The sequence below is a fragment of the Vidua chalybeata genome, chromosome 18 (assembly GCF_026979565.1).
Source record: "Vidua chalybeata isolate OUT-0048 chromosome 18, bVidCha1 merged haplotype, whole genome shotgun sequence".
NCBI classification, from domain to species: Eukaryota; Metazoa; Chordata; class Aves; order Passeriformes; family Viduidae; genus Vidua; species Vidua chalybeata.
In genome coordinates, this window is record NC_071547.1 from 1179328 (window position 1) to 1198521 (window position 19194).

General features: G+C 46.0%; 1 protein-coding gene and 1 long non-coding RNA gene across 3 annotated transcripts in view; one reads left to right on the forward strand and one right to left on the reverse strand.

Moving 5' to 3' along the window:
• TMEM132C (transmembrane protein 132C) overlaps window positions 1-19194 on the reverse strand; it is a 185796-nt gene that overhangs the window by 50099 nt on the left and 116503 nt on the right. The window lies entirely within an intron of this gene.
• LOC128797397 (uncharacterized) lies at window positions 8984-9866 on the forward strand. The gene is made up of 3 exons (XR_008434113.1): window positions 8984-9326; window positions 9622-9671; window positions 9779-9866. It is a non-coding gene; the product is annotated as an uncharacterized LOC128797397 (long non-coding RNA).

The following is a 19194-nucleotide window of genomic DNA, read 5'->3' on the forward strand; positions in this document are numbered from 1 at the left end:
CCTAACCACGGCAGATAATGGGGATATCTGCAACCAACACACCTTGGGACCAGGGTGAGTCACAGCAATTTAAGGAAAATTAACGGCACAGAATTCAAACTTGATCTGGGAGAGTCTGACTGAAGATGACTTTAAAGATCATGGAATGGTCTGGGGGGAAAGGATCTTAAAAATCACTGAGTTCCACCCCACTTCCACCAGACCTGGCTGCTCCACCACTGCCCACCTGAAACACTTCTTCACATGGAGTACAAATGTTTAAAAATAAGTTTCTTTCAGCAAGTCCTTAATAAAAGCTGTTACAAAGCTAACCCCCTCAAAAGACTGGGGAAAGGATGTAGTAATTACAGAGTAATGCTAATTACTGGAGACAAAATGCAGCTTAAATATCTTATTTTGCAGTATTAACCTAGCTTTTACTTTTAAACCATAAAAGCCAGCAGAGGAAAAAGAAAAGGATGATCTATTTTGACTTTAACAGATAGGGAGGACATAATTTCATGGAAATCTAAGACATTAAAAGTATTATGAAGTTCTCCAAAGGAAAATATCCAAGGTATAAAACATCCAAGGTATATTAAGGTTATATATAAGAGCAAACTCTTGATCACCATAACATAATATACGTGTGTATCCTCAGGAGCATGATATAATGCTGCACTTGATTTCTTTGTACAGTCCAGATCAGAGTTAGATTACTTAATAAGGTTTCTTGGCTTTCTTGTCATAAACTGTGATATAAAACATTGCTTTTTGATTAAGGTATTTGGACTAGGACAGGAAATCTCATTTCACTTCCCAGCTCTTCCACAGCATCCTTGAATGACCTCAGGCAAGACATGAAGATACAGATCCTTCCAGCTAAAATCAAATCAATAGGCATTAGGCCTGCTGGAGCTTTAGAAAGCTCTGGTGCCTGCCTGCTGCACCTGAACGTGGCACCTCTGCCCTGCTGCCATGAGCCCAGGATCCCTGCTGCCTCCAGCCAGGGCTGGGCAAACACTTGGAGACCACTCTGCTTCACCTGCTGAGAGCTGCTAATTAAATATGCACAGCCTGCGTGGCAGAGGGTAGAGAGAGCCTAGGGTGGGATATTTCTGTGCCTTTTTTTCCCAGGGGAACAAGGTGAAGAGTAATTTGTTCTTCCAGGCTCACAAAAAATCAACTCAGTGCCTGAATTCTCTGTCCAAGCCTTGCCTGCAGATGATAATCTCAGTGATGTTACACTGAGAACAAACAGCAAAAGTCATGTTGTGAACTGGAGAACAGAAAACCAGAAATGCTCCTCTCTTGGACAGGCAGAAAGCTGAACAAGACAGGCCCCGAAGGAGGGAGACCTGACTGGGGATCACAATAAATCCCCAATCTCTTCCTTCCATGCAGAGCAGTTTTTCTGAGTCACTGATCACCAATAAACGCTGCAGTGAGGACAGCAGGCTCATTAGTCTTCTCTGATACTGCATCACACGAGGCACAAGGTAGATGAGATTGATTTTTCCCTGTTCCCAAAGGAATCAGGTGTGCAAGCCTCTGCCTCAGACTGGAAAAGGCTGTGTGCAAACACAGGTCCTGAGCTGCCACCATCTCCCACCTTCGCCTCACTCCCCATTTGGTTTGCACAGGGCAGGAGGCTGCTAATGTCTTCATTACCATTGCAGATAACAAAATACATCGGCAGACTGGTCAAGGAATCGGCTTTCACAGCGATTCATCACCTCCTCCTGCCTCTGAGAAGGACATTTTCTACTCAGTATTGGTTCAGTGCTGGAGCCTCTCCAGCAGCACGGTCACTAAGCAGCATTTTCCCCTTCTGGAGCACTGAAAAGCTTCCAAGGGACAGCAGTGGGAAGGAGACCCTGAGCAGATATTTTCAGAGAGACTCACTCCAAACCCAGAGCTCTCAAACGGAGAAGGGAAGGCAGAATCTTCTCATCACCAGCCTCAGATTCCATGGCTCTTGCAGCTTGATAGATGCAGCAAGATGAGATCAAATACCCCCAAGGAGGTTTTATCATTCCCATTTAATTGCTGACTTGAACAGTTTGGGAGCAGCCAGTGAAACATTTTCAGAGGCAGGAGAACACCTTTGACAAGGCAGTCTAGATAAGACATTTTCTGGCACAAATACCTTGCACGTGTGTTTTATTCCACTTAGAAGCAGCGGTACCCCTGGAAATGATGTAGAACTCCAATTACCAAATCCACTTGTGAGCTGGACAGGCTCAGCCTCCACCTTTAACCCAGTGAAGATGTGGCAGCTGCTGCTGCCATGACCAGTTGATTTCTGTGCTAACTGGGCCCTGGCACTGGGCTGTGGCAGAGCTGTGCCCCAGGTGACACAGTGACCAAAGGCAGGGACACAGCCCCACTGCTGGCTCCTGTGCAAGTCACAGCACCAGGCACTCCCTCGGAAACAAACTGAAGATGAAGCTGCATTATGAATCAGGTGGCAAGAAAAGTCACATTTAGATGTAGCTGTGTGTGCACATCAGGTGTGGGATATGCACATCTCATTTTCAAGTCAGGTATCTTCAGATTTCAGCTCTTACTGGGTTGGGGTTTTTTTTACAGCCAGTGTATCTGCTTTTTGGTCGTGTTTAAAACTCCAAAAATATTTGTGCATAAAGATCCCCATTCCTTCTCAACAGAGAGCCTGCCTGCTGGAAAAACACCTACCAAGTCAACCATTCACCAGGCATGCAAAGCTGACATAATATCTGCATTTTGCAGAGGCAACGGATTTAAAGAAAGCACACATTTAATGGCTCAGTAAGGAGAATAACAGCATTTAAGTGATGAATATTGTGGTGGAACAACTGAGAAAGTAACACTAAGGTGAAGTTTTTCACACTTGCTGGCAAGGAAAAGTCAAGTTTGTGGGTGCCCCAGGCTCCCCCTGCACTCCCTGTGGACACAACTGCAACTTTCCAAGTTTCCTTTGCCAAGGGCTGTTTCAGAGCAGAAGCAATGGCCAAAACTGCTTGATGGCAGCTGTCTGAAGAGAGACAGAGCTTCTCTGGGTGTTTGTGAAGCTGCCTGAAGAGAGAGAAAAAGACCTTGAAATGAGCTGTGTCCCCTGAGAAATAAACCCAACAGCTGCAATTTCACAGAGAGCAAACCCAGTTTGTGCGGAGTCCCTTGGACTGGGAGCTGCAGGGAATTGAGTAATACTGTGTTCAACCCAAAGCTGGAGAATACCAGTCTGGGGAAGACAAAGAAGAAGTTTTCCTTCTGGAAAGTCAATATATTTTTGCAAGCTTCACTAAGGAGCACTCTGCAGCATGAGTGTATTCCTCTCCCCCAGTCTCAGGCTGCACCTCCTGTCTCAGACCACATTATTCCCCTTCTTTGTATTTGTAGAATGTTTGTGTTACTCTTTTAATCCTACTCTTGTTGTAAGTTCTCTTTAATGTTGTGTGCTGCTCACAGGGTCTCTCCTATGCTAAAGTCACAAGTAGAGTGGAGCAGAATCCCAAACCAGTCTGAGGAAAACACCCAGCAGCAACAGTGGGATAAATGCTGAGCTCATGGAACTCCATGTAAATGGGAATGATGTGAATGAAAACTGAAAGGAGCCAGGTCAGCAGATCTAGATGGGTTTTAAGCCCCCTTCCAACCCAGGCCATTCCATGATTCTCCAATTCCCTGTCTGCTCTCCCTGTCTTTGTTCCTTCTTCTGAATGTTTAAAATACAAGAGAGTGAGCTGGTGCTAGGGAATGTCCTGGGGAAATCAGACAAAAATGTGACCAACTTCAGGCTGCAGTTATAAACCAGCTCTTATTCAAATTTACAAAAACCACGGACCCTGGGGCTTTCAGTAGCTGCAATTCTGGAATTCTGATGGACAAACCTTTATTTTACAGTTCATAAAGCAAAGCTTAACAACGCTGCCTTCCTAATGCCATCCAAAGCTCTTGCTCATTGCAAATTTAAAAAGAAGCTTATTGAAAGAGGAACCAGCATAAATACTGGAAGTAGATCCATTACATTTCATGATACAGTTATTTGGTGGTAGTTCACACCTCCTGTTCAAGGATAATAAAAGGGAAAATGTCCCCATGACATTCAGTGGCAGAAATGTCATTGCTGAAGTGCCTATGATGTGCAATTAACATTTTTAAGGATTCATTTAAACAGATACTGTCACGGCTGATAGATCTGAGATTACACCAACTATCTATGTTTGGATTTCTGCCTAATTCAGCATCTCACTAGCAAGTTCACCCTCTCACTTCTGGATATTTATATTTTTCTTTCTCCTTATGTCTACTGCATTGAGGGTGCTATAAAAAATTGATCATTTTATAGGTTTATCATCTTATGAATTTATCATTCGAGGCCATCATTCAAGATGGGACTTGGAGGAACTGGTCTAATGGAGGGTGTCCCTGCCCAAGGCAAGGGTTTGGAACTGGATGATCTTTAAGGTCACTTCCAACCCAAACCATTCTAGGATTCTCTGATTTCTCCCCAATTCCACCACTAATGTTGTATCACAATCAGAGTTTCTATCCAAAAAAACATTTTCCTTTTTTTTCAGTGTTCTGCTTTCCACAAACAAGTTGTAATTTTCACAATGAAAAAAATGCTTCGTTTTTCAGAGAAAAGCAAGTTGTGGGGCAAAAGCTGTTTGGTGTTAGGGTGGATTAACAAAGAAGTCACTGTGTATTGTGAGTGAAGGCACTGTCACGAGCAGGATGGAGCTCCAGGTCTGGACTCTGTGTTTATGAAAAATCCTGGATCTTTGTTCCTTGGCATTTGTGTCCAACCCTGCTAATTAAGAATGAAAAGGCAGGAAAATACAGAAAGTATCTGCTACAGCAGAAAATCTGCCTTTGAGCAAAATGCTCATCAAAGTTTGCAGGAGACTGCAGCTACTTTTGGCGATTGCAGCGGAATGTGGGTGCTGGTGCTCGCAGCTGGGAGGCTCCTGCTCAGAGCTGAGAGGGGCCACGGCTCCCCAGGCAGCGTGCAGACACTGCTGTCTGCTGCCAGCCACACGGGCAGCAGTGTCCTCAGTGTCCCCACGAGACACATGGAGGGGACATGATCCTAATGGTAAATGGCCTGGGAGCAGAGCAAGTGCCTCCTCGACTGACACCACACTCGCAGAGAGACTCGAGAGCAGCTCTGAAGGGATGACTCTGACATCTGTGCTCCTGTCCACATCTGGCTTTCCCCTACAGCACCTCAATTAGAAAATTGCCATGTCTAATTTCTTGGGAAACCTCAGTTTTAAATGTGCTCAATCAGGCAAAGCAAGAAAACACAACGGGCTCGGATGGGGCTTTTGAGAGATGTGCTTTACAGAGGTGACTTTCCACTGCTAGGAAAACAATTTCATCTTCTCCTGACCCCCAGAAGAGTGCAGGAGTGCCAGGGGGAACCACAGGCTCCATGATATCAGAATACTCTTTAAACAATAGCAAGATTTCTATTGCAGAAAGTAACAAACAAGAGCCTAGCACAGAATCCCTCCATGCAGCACAGTTACACATTTGCCTCACTGCCCAGAGCAAAGATGTCAAACTCTGCTGTGATTTTTTTTCCAAGCAATCATTGCTGCCTTTTTATGCCCTTCTTTCCATGCCTTTTTGCACTTGGTGAGTCAAAACAGGTTTCTATGCAATTATACAAATGACATTTAGGGGACACTGTTTAAAAAAAAAAAAAGGAAAGAAGATTCTAAAGAAAACAAGCTTTCCCTTTGTTATTGAAATCTTCAACAATATTAGTCACCACTCCTGCTCTTTGCTGACTTTGACACTCTGTTTGATCACAGGTGGGATTGCACTGATGGAAGTCCAGCTTTCCAAGGCTCTGGGGAAATCCAAAGCCAAAATCAGAAGCTCCTCTGGACCCTTCAGTTGCATTTCCACCTTTGCCTGCATGGTAAGAAATTTTCTTACAGTTGTTAATTGTTCCTGCAGGAGAAGAGCAGCAGCAGTGACTCCAGAGCTGTGTGACTGTCACGTGAGAGACAATTCTTGAAGACAAGCACTCAGTATCTGTCAGCCCAGGCTGCCTCTGCTCCCATCTGAGCTGCCAGTGGCAAGCACAGCTGTAGGGAGAGAAAACCCAAGAATGCTCTCACGGGTTCTTGTTTGATCCAGCAGCCTTGCAATGTGGAAAAAAAGGTTAAACAGGGGGAAGGATGATGCCAGCCAAGCAGACACTGGAAATTCAACGGTATAAAGGGGTTTTCCCCTTGCAGCCTACTCCCAGCTCAGATCCTCCATCTAGTTTGGTTTTCCTGGGGTCGCAGCCTCTCAGCCACCCTGCCTTCAGAGCCATTATAGAAGGGGTGAAGCATGGACACGCTGTCACTGCCCTCAGCGTGCAGCAAACCATCCAGCTTTCCTTGAGACACAGAAACCAGAGCGTGCAGGAAAGGATCCCTCCAGTGAAACCTGTGAGAACACCTCTCCAGACTCCTGGGCTGCTCAGTGAGTGCTCCCCTGTGTCTGAGGAATCGGGTGGTGACAGCCCCGAGCCTGGCTCCTGTGACACTTTGGGCCTGACCTGGCTTTGGCTCCAGTCACTCGTGGTTCTGCTTTTGCTTTGGATGGCAGTGGGGCCCCTGCTGCAGTGTCACCTCTCCTGCCCCCTCAGGCGCTCTCTCCAGCAGCACTGTCAGCTTCGAGAAGGCAGGACGATTTGAAAGTATTTTCTAAAGCCCAAGGCAAACCAAGAGATGACCTTTTCCACCAGCAGAGAGCTGCTTACAGGCTGCTATTGAATATTCCACCAGCTGTAACGCTCTGCTCCCACAGATGACCTGGCTGCTCTGCAGGAGGGATGGCTTTTCCTTTTGCTGTCCCTCTCCTCGCCCTAACTCGATGAATTGGGGTCCCAGAGTGGCTCTCCTCTGCTGCACACCTTTGTCACCTGTGCTGTGCCATCACTTGTCACCAGGCTGCAAAGGCCAGCACAGGACACAGCAACTCCTTCTCTGCTCGGGGATTGTTTCAACAGAAACAAAACCTTCCCCTTCCAGACAAAGTCCTGGCTAATGCAGAGGTAAAACCTCTGCAGGGCAGCGTGACATCAGGAGCTGAATGTCCAGGAGTGCTCAGCTCTGCTGCTCTGGGGAGGCTGAGCTGTGCTAAGCCAACATGGTACACACAGACCTGGCAAACACAGGGCACAAACCTCTGCAAATATCCTGCTGTGGCTGCCTGCAGAATGCACAGTTTGTCCCAGAGGGAGAGAGGATTCTCCCACTCTAACGGGAGAATCTTCACAGTCTGGTGCACATTCCAAACATGCTCATATCTACATGACATTCAATCAAAAGGCTTTTTGAAAATGGACAAATATTTCCTTAATAATTCTTAGCAGCATTGCCAACTCGTCCAAGAATTACTCTTCACTAGGAAGTTGGCTGGTTTTTCTGCAGATAGGATGTCTGTGCTATCCAGTTATTTCTATAAAGAGACTTGGCCTTTAGGACTAATTTAAAGGGTTTCCCAAAGCAGATGGAGCTTTTTGAATATAGAAAAATGGATTTACAGGATTACCAAGCTCCAAGTATTCAAATATAAAGACAAAATTATGCCTAAGGCAAGTAAGAAATGCTCTAGGCTATCTGAGATTGTCTTTTCATCCTCAGTAGATGACACCTAGTGTAAATTGACATTATTTCCTGACATCAGTCGATTTTTATTCAATTCCTCTTGTTGATGATGTGGTTCACAGATCATCAACAAGACACTAAATGTCTTGGTGAAGAGGACAGAGAAAGGGAAGAGAAAAACCAGAGAATGTCTAAACTGGCTGTATTAAATTATCGTAGAGTACTCCCATGTTCTACCTGTGCCAGCAGACACAAAAAAAAGGAGCTTCTGGAACCACTGATGTAATTTACTGGCAAGCACAAAGCCATCCGTGACCAGCCAAAGGCTGAGGACATGGACCTTGTGAAGGAAGTGCTCAGTGTGTGTGCAGGGGGAGGTGACACAGACACAAGCCAGCAGGCTGGGCAGGCTGAGTTTGCCCAGCTGAGATTGTATCTGCTCCCCTTTCCCCACTCCAGCCCTCAAATCCTCCACCACATTTACGTTACCCTCTGCTAGCCAATAACCCTGATTCTCACCACAGAGCCCGGGCCCTGTCTGCAGGGGAGCTCTGCCAAAGGGGATCCACACCACATCCTCTGTTTACTGATAAACTCTTGCTCGCTGCCCCCTGCTCTCTCCCTCCTTCCAGGCTCTGGAAGCTGGGAAGAGGAGGCAGCTCCATTAGCTGTTGGCTTCTGGCAGGTCCCTGTGGTGTTCAGAGCCTGTGCCAGAGCCCTTTGTGGGGTCATGGCAGTGGCTGTGTGATCTCACACCACTCATTTGTCTTCCCTGGCCTCCCATTAAGCCTGTCAGAAGAATTGGCTCAATGCAAGAAAAACAGGAGCTCCTTAAAAATGTATTGGCACATCTGAGCTGAACTTCCTCGGGTGAAGAAGTTATAAAAAAACAGCTCTGCTGTGAACTTTGAAGTATCAGTTGGTTAGAGAGGCAGTGATTTCCCTCTCTGAGCAATGCTCTTTGTGTGTGAAGCCTTGGAAGGCAAGAGATGTGTGTTAGAAACATTCTCAGAGGTACTGATATGAAGGACTGGGTGATGCACAGTGTTTCACAAACAAATGAAGGCTGCCCAAATAGCTGCTCCCCAGCACGCTGAAGTTACAATTTAGATCCTGCACTGTATTTATCAGTATTTTCATTCCCAGCCACATTTCCTGACATTTATGCCAAAAGAAACTTCTGCAAAGGGTCAGCACAGGACTCAAGTGTTGTTAAGTGTGTGATCTGACAAAAGAGCACTTGCCTGATCATTCTGTGAACTCACAAACAACAGGTCCTGACCGCTTCCCCAGGCCCAGAGACCATCCTGGGTGAAATCCCCCCCTGCAGGCAGTCAGCACTGGAAATGCCCCCAGCCTACTCCAGAGCAGGCTGAACCATGGCTTAGACTCTGTGCAGCTCTTCTGCCCTGCTCCTCTTGGCACAGCACAGTCCTCAGTGGTGCTGTACACTGAAGAGATGGTTTCACTGAACAGGAGACTGTGTGGCCACGCTCACACTGAACACACAAGGAGCGTGGAGGATGTCTCTGAGTTCACTGATAAACTGAAAACTGAGTTGTTCCAGACCCCACCCAACACCTGGACCCAGCCCCCAGTGCTGCTCCTGGATGGCAAGGGCAGCCCCTTCCTTCCACACTCCCCAGAAAAGGGAGCACAGGAGATCTGGGGGTGAACTGAAGCTCCACCTTCTCCATCCCTCTCTGGTGGCTTTGCTGCAAGACTGCACTTGCACTTCCTTTTCCACGAGTACAATTTTTCCATGAGTAAAATTTCATTTTATTTTTCCCACATTGCTTCTCAGACTTTTGGGAAATTCTGTAATACCATACCAAAAGCTCCCAATAGCAGCCAGAATTGCTTTTATTGCTGTTTAACACAGTGCTGAATTTAAATGGCTAATGTATATGCCTCTCTTACACATGAGTACAAACTGCTGCATAGCAAAACTTTATTTTATCAAATTAAAATGCACTGTAACACGAATTTATTGTATCTTTGCTCATAAGTGGTTTTATGCACTTGATTTTTTTTTGTCTTTTAGGGTCTTGGCAGTAGATGGAAAGCAATCAAAGTCCCATTTGAAGCAGCCATGTAAGCAATTCTCATTTACAGAAGACAATGAAAAATTAATCTAAAATGAGTGTAACTAAGTTTTCGCAGAAACAACAAAACCACTCAGACATTATCATTTTCAACAGCTGTTTACTGTCTTCATCTACAAAATCACCTGTCAAATTTTACTGTTGCCTCCAGGGGGGAAAAAAGCCAATCCCAAGTGCCTCTGTGAGTTAATAAAATGCTCCACATGCAATACAGATATTGAGGCTCCCTTTCTTTCAATTATAACACTTTTATAACGGGCACAATTGAGGTGATGTTCAACACCCCCTTCTCCTGCAGGTTTGAATTCTACATGATTAACTGCCAAGGAAGAAATTCAGCCATGGCTGGTGGGTAAGGCTGGGTGTTCTCCTCTCAGTCCTGCTCCTCCTGTGCCAAGGGCCAAAGCAGCATCTGTCACCCCTGGAGAGCTACAAAGCACACCTTTCTGCCCTTGAAATGCAGAAGGGAGGGCAAGGGGGATGGCAGCAGAATGGAGTGCTGTCCTGGGGAGGGGGGATTCCTGTCCCAGCACCAGCTTGTTTCAGCGGTGAGTTTGTGAGCAATTTGTCCAGCTGGCAGGGCACACGGAGCTGGTTCATTCCATGGAATGTGGGTGATGGGAAGGGTGCCAAACAAACACCAGAAGGAAAGCAGAGGGCTCGGGGGCCGTGCTGCTGGCAGCCTGATCCCCTGGCATGCAATCACCAGGGGACAGCCCAACCTTCTGCTGATGGCTGGGGCTGACCCAGCAAGCACAGGGCAGCCCAGGAGAGCCAGCAGGCAGGAGAGACAAACACATAGCAGCTGAACTAATTGTCCTTCACATGCAGACTCTCAGGCTGAACGCTCTCAAAGCCTCTCTCAAGTGCTGCTGTTGTCCCTAATTTCAGATTTAGGAGAGGGGAAGGAGTTAATTATTGAAGGGCAGCGACGGGGAGTGGGATGCACAGCTCCTGTTGACTTCCTTAATGGTGGTAAAATGTGCAAATCCTGTGGACTGTAGCTGAATTTAAATTACAATGATTACAAAATATAAAGCCTAAAAAAGAGGATTTATACACGAGCAGATTTAGCTGAGACACAGACTCCCTCAAGACCTACATTTTGTTTACATGCAAAGCAGACTGCTGCCTCCTGAATGCCTAAATCCCGATGACAATTATTTATATATCTCACCACCCTCCAAACGGGGCTCTGAACCATCACTGCTGCTGCTAAATGCCCTGGGGAGTATCTGCTGGTGATGGGTTCATCCCTGTTTTCTGGCCACTGTCCAGCAAACCACTTTCACCGTGTAAACAGCCCTGCTGCCTTGGAGGGGCTGCTCATATGATGCACGAGTCCATAAGGACACGTTGCTTAAACAGATCCATAACATCAACAGCGACTGCAATACATTTCTCTTGCTGCTTTCAGACAGGATGTCCATGCACAGCACACAACTATTAACCTATTTTGTGTCACCAGAGCTGGGGGACAGATAAAGGAAGTGACTTGCCCAAGGTCATGCAGGAGTTCATGGGAGAAATGAGGACACAAACAATACACCCGTGTTTAAACTGAGTCCTGAGGAGTTTGCAGAGCTCTGCCCACTGTGTGAGGGAGGCTTTGAGTGCTCTGACACTGGCATAAAGGAAATCAGTGCGTTATATAGCAGGAACCAAATATTTTAAAAATTATTTGCATCTACTCTCATGTTAACCAGTCCAGATCCATCTCATCCACAAAGTCCAATGACTGTTTAATTAATGTCAAAGCTAAGAAATCATAAAACTGAGGCTGTTCTACTCTTCTACTCTCTGATCCAGCTGCAGGAATAAACTCAAACACCAGGCATTGTTCTAAATTCCTTTAAAACAGTCAACACGCAGTTACTTATAATGAAATTTTTAAAAATGCAGTGCTATCTTTAACCAAAAACTAGCAGCCACTGTTCAGCACAAGCCTGCCTTTCCCTGCAGCTCCACGATGCAGTTCCCTGCATTTCCTCTCTTACTTTCTCCATCTCAAGCTGAACACGAATTTGCACTAGGAGGTCCCTGTTATGTATGTTACCATTTTACACCTCACTTTTTTGGCTCTGTTTTAAGAAATATAGTTTGGTTTCACGTGTAAGACTGCTGCAAGATTCTGGTTGGGCTGCAGGTGACATTTCTAGAAGTACCTTGCTGCCACATTCCAAAGTGCTGGGGTAGCTCTGGGGTTTTCAAGAACACAAGTTCCTTTCAGACTCTGATTGCTTTCAAATGCCTCTGCTTTCTCCCAGCCACTGGGAATTCGAGGCCCCAGAAGTTCTGAAAATTCCAATAGGTGTCAGGCTGTTGAAATAACTGCTTTTTTAAATTTAGGTACTACAAACTACAGTCATTTATGCATTGCTTCACTTGGCACTGCAAAGCCTAAGTGAAACAGATGGCCAGCTCAGGTTTCCAGAAGTGACTCAGATACTCAGGAGCCCAACTCACACAGGAAGTCAATACCAGTTAATCTTCCAAATGTCAAATGGCACTTTTGAAAATAGCACTTTCCATTACCAGCAAGGACCTGAAACTCTGTGCTTTTTAAATGTTTGCTTTGTACCAAGTAATACCCCAGGCTCCACCTGTCTGTCTTTTCATGTTCAAAGGACAAGTGAGCACTTGGGTAATGCAGTTTGTGCTGGCAAATCAGCCAGTCCTGCAGCACTGTGGCTTTTTTTTCCTCTAAAGGACACTTTTAGGCAGCAAGCTAAAGGTGGGGAGGAGAGACCTGAAGACTGAAGACACTCAGAATTAGCAGCACAGCCTTCCCCTGCTTGCCACAGCTTTGGCAGTGAAGTGCAGAGACGCAGGCACCCCACACCAGAGCTCTGATCTTTGGGGCCCTTATCAGTGCTCAGAAGAAATTTAAGGTTGGGCTGCATCAGACAAGCCTATAACAACAACAGGGCATTAATCCATGGGCATGGCAGAGGTTTCTCTGCAGCCCATGACAGATCACCCAGCTCTCCTGTGGCAGGCACATTCTTCTCTCTCTCAGGATTTTTTCATAGAGGAGCACAGAGAGAAGAAAGAGAAAACAATTTCTGTTTCTGCTCCTTGTTTTTCCCATGTGGAATGTGTTTGGAGAATTGTTTCCCTGGGGTCATTGCTTGGTTGGATTCTGGTGAGGATTGTTTGAGCCTGGTGGCCAATCCAACCCAATCCAACCCAATCCAATCCAATCCAATCCAATCCAACCCAATCCAATCCAGTCCAATCCAATCCAACCCAACCCAATCCAATCCAATCCAATCCAATCCAATCCAATCCAACCCAACCCAATCCAATCCAATCCAATCCAATCCAATCCAATCCAATCCAACCCAACCCAATCCAACCCAATCCAATCCAACCCAATCCAACCCAATCCAATCCAACCCAACCCAACCCAATCCAACCCAATCCAATCCAACCCAATCCAATCCAACCCAACCCAATCCAATCCAACCCAATCCAATCCAATCCAACCCAATCCAATCCAATCCAATCCAATCCAACCCAACCCAATCCAACCCAATCCAATCCAACCCAATCCAACCCAATCCAATCCAACCCAATCCAACCCAATCCAACCCAATCCAATCCAACCCAATCCAACCCAATCCAATCCAACCCAACCCAACCCAATCCAACCCAATCCAACCCAATCCAACCCAATCCAACCCAATCCAACCCAATCCAACCCAATCCAATCCAACCCAACCCACCTGTGGCTGGGCTCTCAGAGAGGCTCACGAGTTGGGGGTTAGAGATGGTAGAACAAGTAGGTCTGTAGTTTCAGTATCTCCTTTAAATAGTATATTAATGTATTATAGTATAGTTATAGTAAAGAAATCATTCAGCTTCTGAGCTGGAGTCACACATCAGCATTTCTTCCCACCAGGCTCCCCTGCAGTTACAATACTCTCCTCCATCCAGCCCCAGAGCACAGACAGCTTTCTGGGCATGGCTGGACAGAAGCAGCACCCAGGACAGAGTGCACGGGGTTCAAGTGAATGTTCTGGATTCAGGAGATAACCACATCCCCCTTCTGACACAACAGACCTGAGCTGGCCCAGGCCAAAGCTCTGCTGGTGATGGGGAGCTCCAAGGCAGCAGCAATTCCATGATCAGAGGTCACCCGAGAAATTTCCAGCACATTTCTGCTGCAGATGGGTAATTAATCAGCTCAATGTCCTTCCCAGACACTGGCTGGAACTGGAGGGGGAGCTGAGCTGAGTGCTTCTGGTATTTTTAACCTGGCATGTCAAGCAGAGGAATAAGGGCCATTATCTCCAGTATATATCTTAGGAGAGGGAGAAGTTAGGGAGGGGATTTCTACCCACATCAGTAAGTCTCAGAGCAAAATGACAGATGAATGTGGAAACTGGCTTAGAGAAGAGACTAGAGGGACACCAGTCCTACAAAGACTTTGAAGGTTAACTTTAAACACCTTTAGGAAACTCTGGGAAAGCCTGCAAGTTCCAGACTTGCAAATCTAGAGTTTTCAGGTTTCAGCAGAAACAACCTGGGGGTTAGATATCTACACAACCTTGGGCAAATGTCAAAATGCTGTCACTGACTGATGGCAATATGGAAAGTGTTTCCATAGCCTGGTGAGTAGGAATGCACAGAAGGAAGCCAACACCAGGAATGACATACTGCAAACTATAAAATTGTAAGTGCATAGATCTCCCTCTAATAACTTCAATCTTTAGTCTTTGTTTAGCACTCTGCTGTTTTCAGTACAAAGAAAGAACCTTATGGCATTAGCCCCAGGAGAAATGTGACTTTCCTTAGAAAAAGAACAATCATTATCCTTTTGTATTCTCTTTGAAGAGCAGTAATTTCAATACTTTCTTTTAAAATTTAAGTTACAAGTACTTAGCAAAGAGAGAATGACTGTTGACATATCTTTCCTGCATCTAATAATCTCCTCCTTTCACTTAAACTATCTTTTTCCCTGTAGAGGATTATTATCATTGAGCTCCTTGGAGTCTGACAATAATTGAGATGTTTTGGCTATTGGAGTCAGAAGCATTAAGATTTTAAAAAGAGCAACACAGAGAAATGGAAGGCAGAAATTGAAATGCCCAAATCATCTACACTTGATTACAATGAGAGACAGAAAACTTTCAAAGGCTCAGGAGAGGTTTGGTCTCTTCACTTCCACCCTACTCAGAGTCTTTCCCCTCGCAGCACTCCAGCCAAGCCTGACCACCTGGTGACCCAGCTGCTTAGCCCCCTGCTTCTTGTTTTTCTTCAGATCCTGGCTGCTGAGACAAGGGGCACAGGGTGTGGTGAGCCATGCACAGCTCGGAGCTAACCTGCACAGCCTCTGAGCTCTGAGCTCAGGAAAAGCCTCGGCATGTGAGGCCCCAGCTCTGCACTCAGCATTCAGAGCAGGTCTGCACCATGAGGAGCATGGGCAGGCTGCAGCCAGGGCTCCTTGAGCCCATAACCAGTGCTCCAGAGCTGCTCCTTGTCCCTGATCCCATAACCAGTGCTCCAGAGCTGCTCCATGTCCCTGATCCCATAACCAGTGCTCCAGAGCTGCTCCTTGTCCCTGATCCCATAACCAGTGCTCCAGAGCTGCTCCTTGTCCCTGATCCCATAACCAGTGCTCCAGAGCTGCTCCTTGTCCCTGATCCCATAACCAGTGCCCCAGAGCTGCTCCATGTCCCTGATCCCATAACCAGTGCTCCAGAGCTGCTCCTTGTCCCTGATCCCATAACCAGTGCCCCAGAGCTGCTCCATGTCCCTGATCCCATAACCAGTGCTCCAGAGCTGCTCCTTGTCCCTGATCCCATAACCAGTGCCCCAGAGCTGCTCCATGTCCCTGATCCCATAACCAGTGCTGCAGAGCTGGTCCTTGTCCTGATCCCATAACCAGTGCTGCAGAGCTGCTCCTTGTCCCTGATCCCATAACCACTCCATAACCCGTGCTCCAGAGCTGCTCCTTGTCCTGATCCCATAACCACTCCATAACCAGTGCTCCAGAGCTGCTCCTTGTCCCTGATCCCATAACCACTCCATAACCAGTGCTGCAGAGCTGCTCCTTGTCCCTGATCCCATAACCACTCCATAACCAGTGCTGCAGAGCTGCTCCTTTTCCCTGATCCCATAACCACTCCATAACCAGTGCTGCAGAGCTGCTCCTTGTCCCTGATCCCATAACCACTCCATAACCCGTGCTCCAGAGCTGCTGCTCCTTGCCCTTCATCCCTCACACTCACCCATGCTCATCCTCTCTCCCCAGGGTGTCCCCACCAGGATTTTGGCTGCCAGTCTCTGGTAAGAAAACCAGCAGCACTGACCCCCTGAGAAGGTGGGAACCAAAAGGGGCAGCCCAGGGCCACAGCTGTGCCCTGTACTCGTGGAACGAGGGGGTTCTGCTGCTGGAAGAGGGAGCTGTCCCCAGGGCAGCACAGACCAGGCTGGGGTCCTACAAAAAGGAGTTGGGGGCTACAATCAGCTAAAAGCTCTTAAATGTCAGGGGCCAGAGCCTCAGCACGCCAATCCCTTGGAAAATTCCATCTTTCCCTGCCTAAGGTGAAAAACCAGCTATAAAACTAAAGCGTTTGCACACTTTCCTGAGTGTGACTTCAGTGATAACTGGAATAGGTCTAATAAAAAAGCTAAAGAGAGGAGGAGCTGTTAACAATTAGTGACTAATTACATGTGTAGATGCTTAAATAGCAGCATTTCCAAATCTTGGAGCGTACATACTGTAAATCTTTCATGCAAAGGATTTGCAGAGAAAGGAATCCTCAAACCCTCTTTAACATCTTCAGTGGAACAAAAGATCTTTCTGTACACTCTCTGACATTACTCAGGAAACAGCAAATTATCTGATTCAATTGGCTCATGAGTAAAAGAGCACACAGCAATTAACTCCTTAGAAACCAAATCCCCCTTTGAGAGGATTTATTATACAAAAAAATACAAAATACATTATAAAATAAGAAATGCAAGAATTTAGAACTAAGCACAGTCAGATATAAGAAAACATAAGAAAAAATGTAAGCTGGAAAAGAAAAATAGTCTTAAATGTAAGAAAAAAATTCTCATGCAGGGCTGAGCTACTCAGCAGTCATTAACATTACAAAGGGATGAAGTCTCCAAGAATCTAAGTAATCTGAACAGATAAGTTACCCACCACAGTCCACAAAAGACATGGCTTCAAAGTAGGCAGGATTAATGGTCTTGCTTCCTGGCAAAATGAAGTCATGCTTGTGTATTTGTGAATAATTTTCCAGAAGGCAGGAACAGCTATAATAGAGCCTGATAAATACTTCAGCCAGCTGCTTACTCCACATAGGCTGGGGTTTATCTTGAGAAACTAAGACTCTGCTCTGTGTCTCACATGCACACAGGGAACTGAAAACTGGAAACACACAGAGAAGAGGGCAAATAACAAAGAATAGAAATGATTTACTGTGCTTTGGTGGTTAAAGCATCTCAGCATCCGACGTGTGGGTGATGCCCAGACTCTGGGGCCTGGAAGGACTCTCTTGCTCCTGCACATCCATGGTGTGCCTTTGCTCCAGGGTCACTGTGTGACCCAAATTAAAGATACATGTTCCCACAAACACAGAGGTGTTAAAGCTGATGGACATTCCTCCCTACACTTCACTGAAGGCTGAACCAGGCTCCAAATTACAAACCTGGTTATTTCTTTCTGTCCTCACAGCTGGGTCTTAACTCCTGCTGCCAATTACAGACACATCTCTTCAAAATCAGTTGTTGAGGTCAGAGCAAAGCCAGGGAAATCAGGAATCCCCTGGGAGCAGATGGTGGTGAGGAGTTCATACTTTCCCAACATTTAAAAAGTCAGAGCCTCTTTATGCACACCACGTAAAAGCCACTTGCCCTCGAGTGTCCTGGCCTTGCTCTAAATGCCCTCTGCTCTACGACTCTGGGTATCTTGTGGGATTTTTTTGTTTAATAAACCCACACAATGAATTAATGCGTGATCCACAGTGAACCTCAACAAATCTCGACTGATTTGCATCACTGAGGGACGTGGCAATTATATCATGTTTGATGACTTTGTGTTTCATCTCACCTCAGCAACTCTACCAGCCCCAGAAATACTGAAGAGAACAGGAGAGGCTGCCTGTCAAAATAATTAACACAGCTTTAATTAACGGAACATGGCAACAATCCCCTTCTTGGGTGGTTCTGGGAGTAATGTTAGCAAAAGCTGAGTTTCTGGCCAGTTCTGAGTGATCAAGTCCCCTGCCCTTACCATGACATTTCCAGGTTAACTCTTCCAGGAGTTCTACTGGGAATTTACCCTGCATTTAAACAACGTTTATCTGTAATGTACAGGAGTTTTACAGCTGGTGAGGAAATCACAGCAGGCATAACCAAACTGTGGAACTGCACACACACAGCCAGCCAAACATGCCCAGCAATGAACAGATTCAGCTTCTAAATATTCCTTACCAGTCTCATTAAATCTCTGGGCATTTCTCAAGATAAAAATTGACAAATAGTATCTCCAAGTGGAGAGCCTCACCATGCTCCGGCACTTTCTCAGACATGACAAAAAACGCCACAGGAAGTGATAATCACAAGCAATTAAAGCCTGCAAACCCAAGTGAACAATTGCTAAACTAACCAGAGAGATTCTGCTCCTTTGGGGACTGTCAGTGCTACTTGCTGAGCTCTGATTTGGCTGAATCTTGTTCGAGTGGAGTGCAGCCTGCAGATCAGACACACCAGAGATTTCTTTTGCTCAGTACATTCCAGTGAATGAATTCCATGCCACACAGGCACTGTGAACTACTGTGGCTAAGAACAGATGTAAACACTGAAATTCAATGTCAGCTGGCCCATCAGGATTGCTTTGGTGGACAGGACACTTTGCTTTCCAAACCATCTGATGGCATTGCTAAATATGCCAGTCTCATTAAAAATAGTTGAAACAGGGGTGAATTCAGTGTCTGAGGTCACTTGAGTACTCTGGCAGAGTCATTATTGAATTTCTACCAGTGTGATTACACAGAGTGCGTGCTCAGTCCATTAATCTGCAGCATGCAAACCAAAAATCAATGGGGTGCTACTTCAAACTCCTTTTTGCAATAATTACCATCGTGTATGAGGGTGTACACGTGGGAGGGGAGTGTGGAAGCTGTTGTCACAGCCCTGGATGGAAAAGAGATCACCTGGTTTTCTGAGCTGTACACCAGAGAGGAGAAATGAGAGGAAAGTCAAAATTCATTCTAAACTTGGGCTGAAATTCAGTCTGCAAAGGCAATTTTGCCATTTGCTTCAATGAAGACAAGGTTTCTTCCCTGGAAACTTAACTGGGACTGAACTTCCCGGCAAGCCATCAGGAATTCAGCACTGATTGATCCAAAAGCCTCTCTCCAACAAACATCTCAGGTTTCTTTAATAAACTCACTTCTCCATGAGATTACTGGCACGTTGGTAACGGAGTCACAGCCAAGTTGTAGGAGTTTTTTGTGAATGACCACGGGACAAATCCCTCTACATTGTTTCAG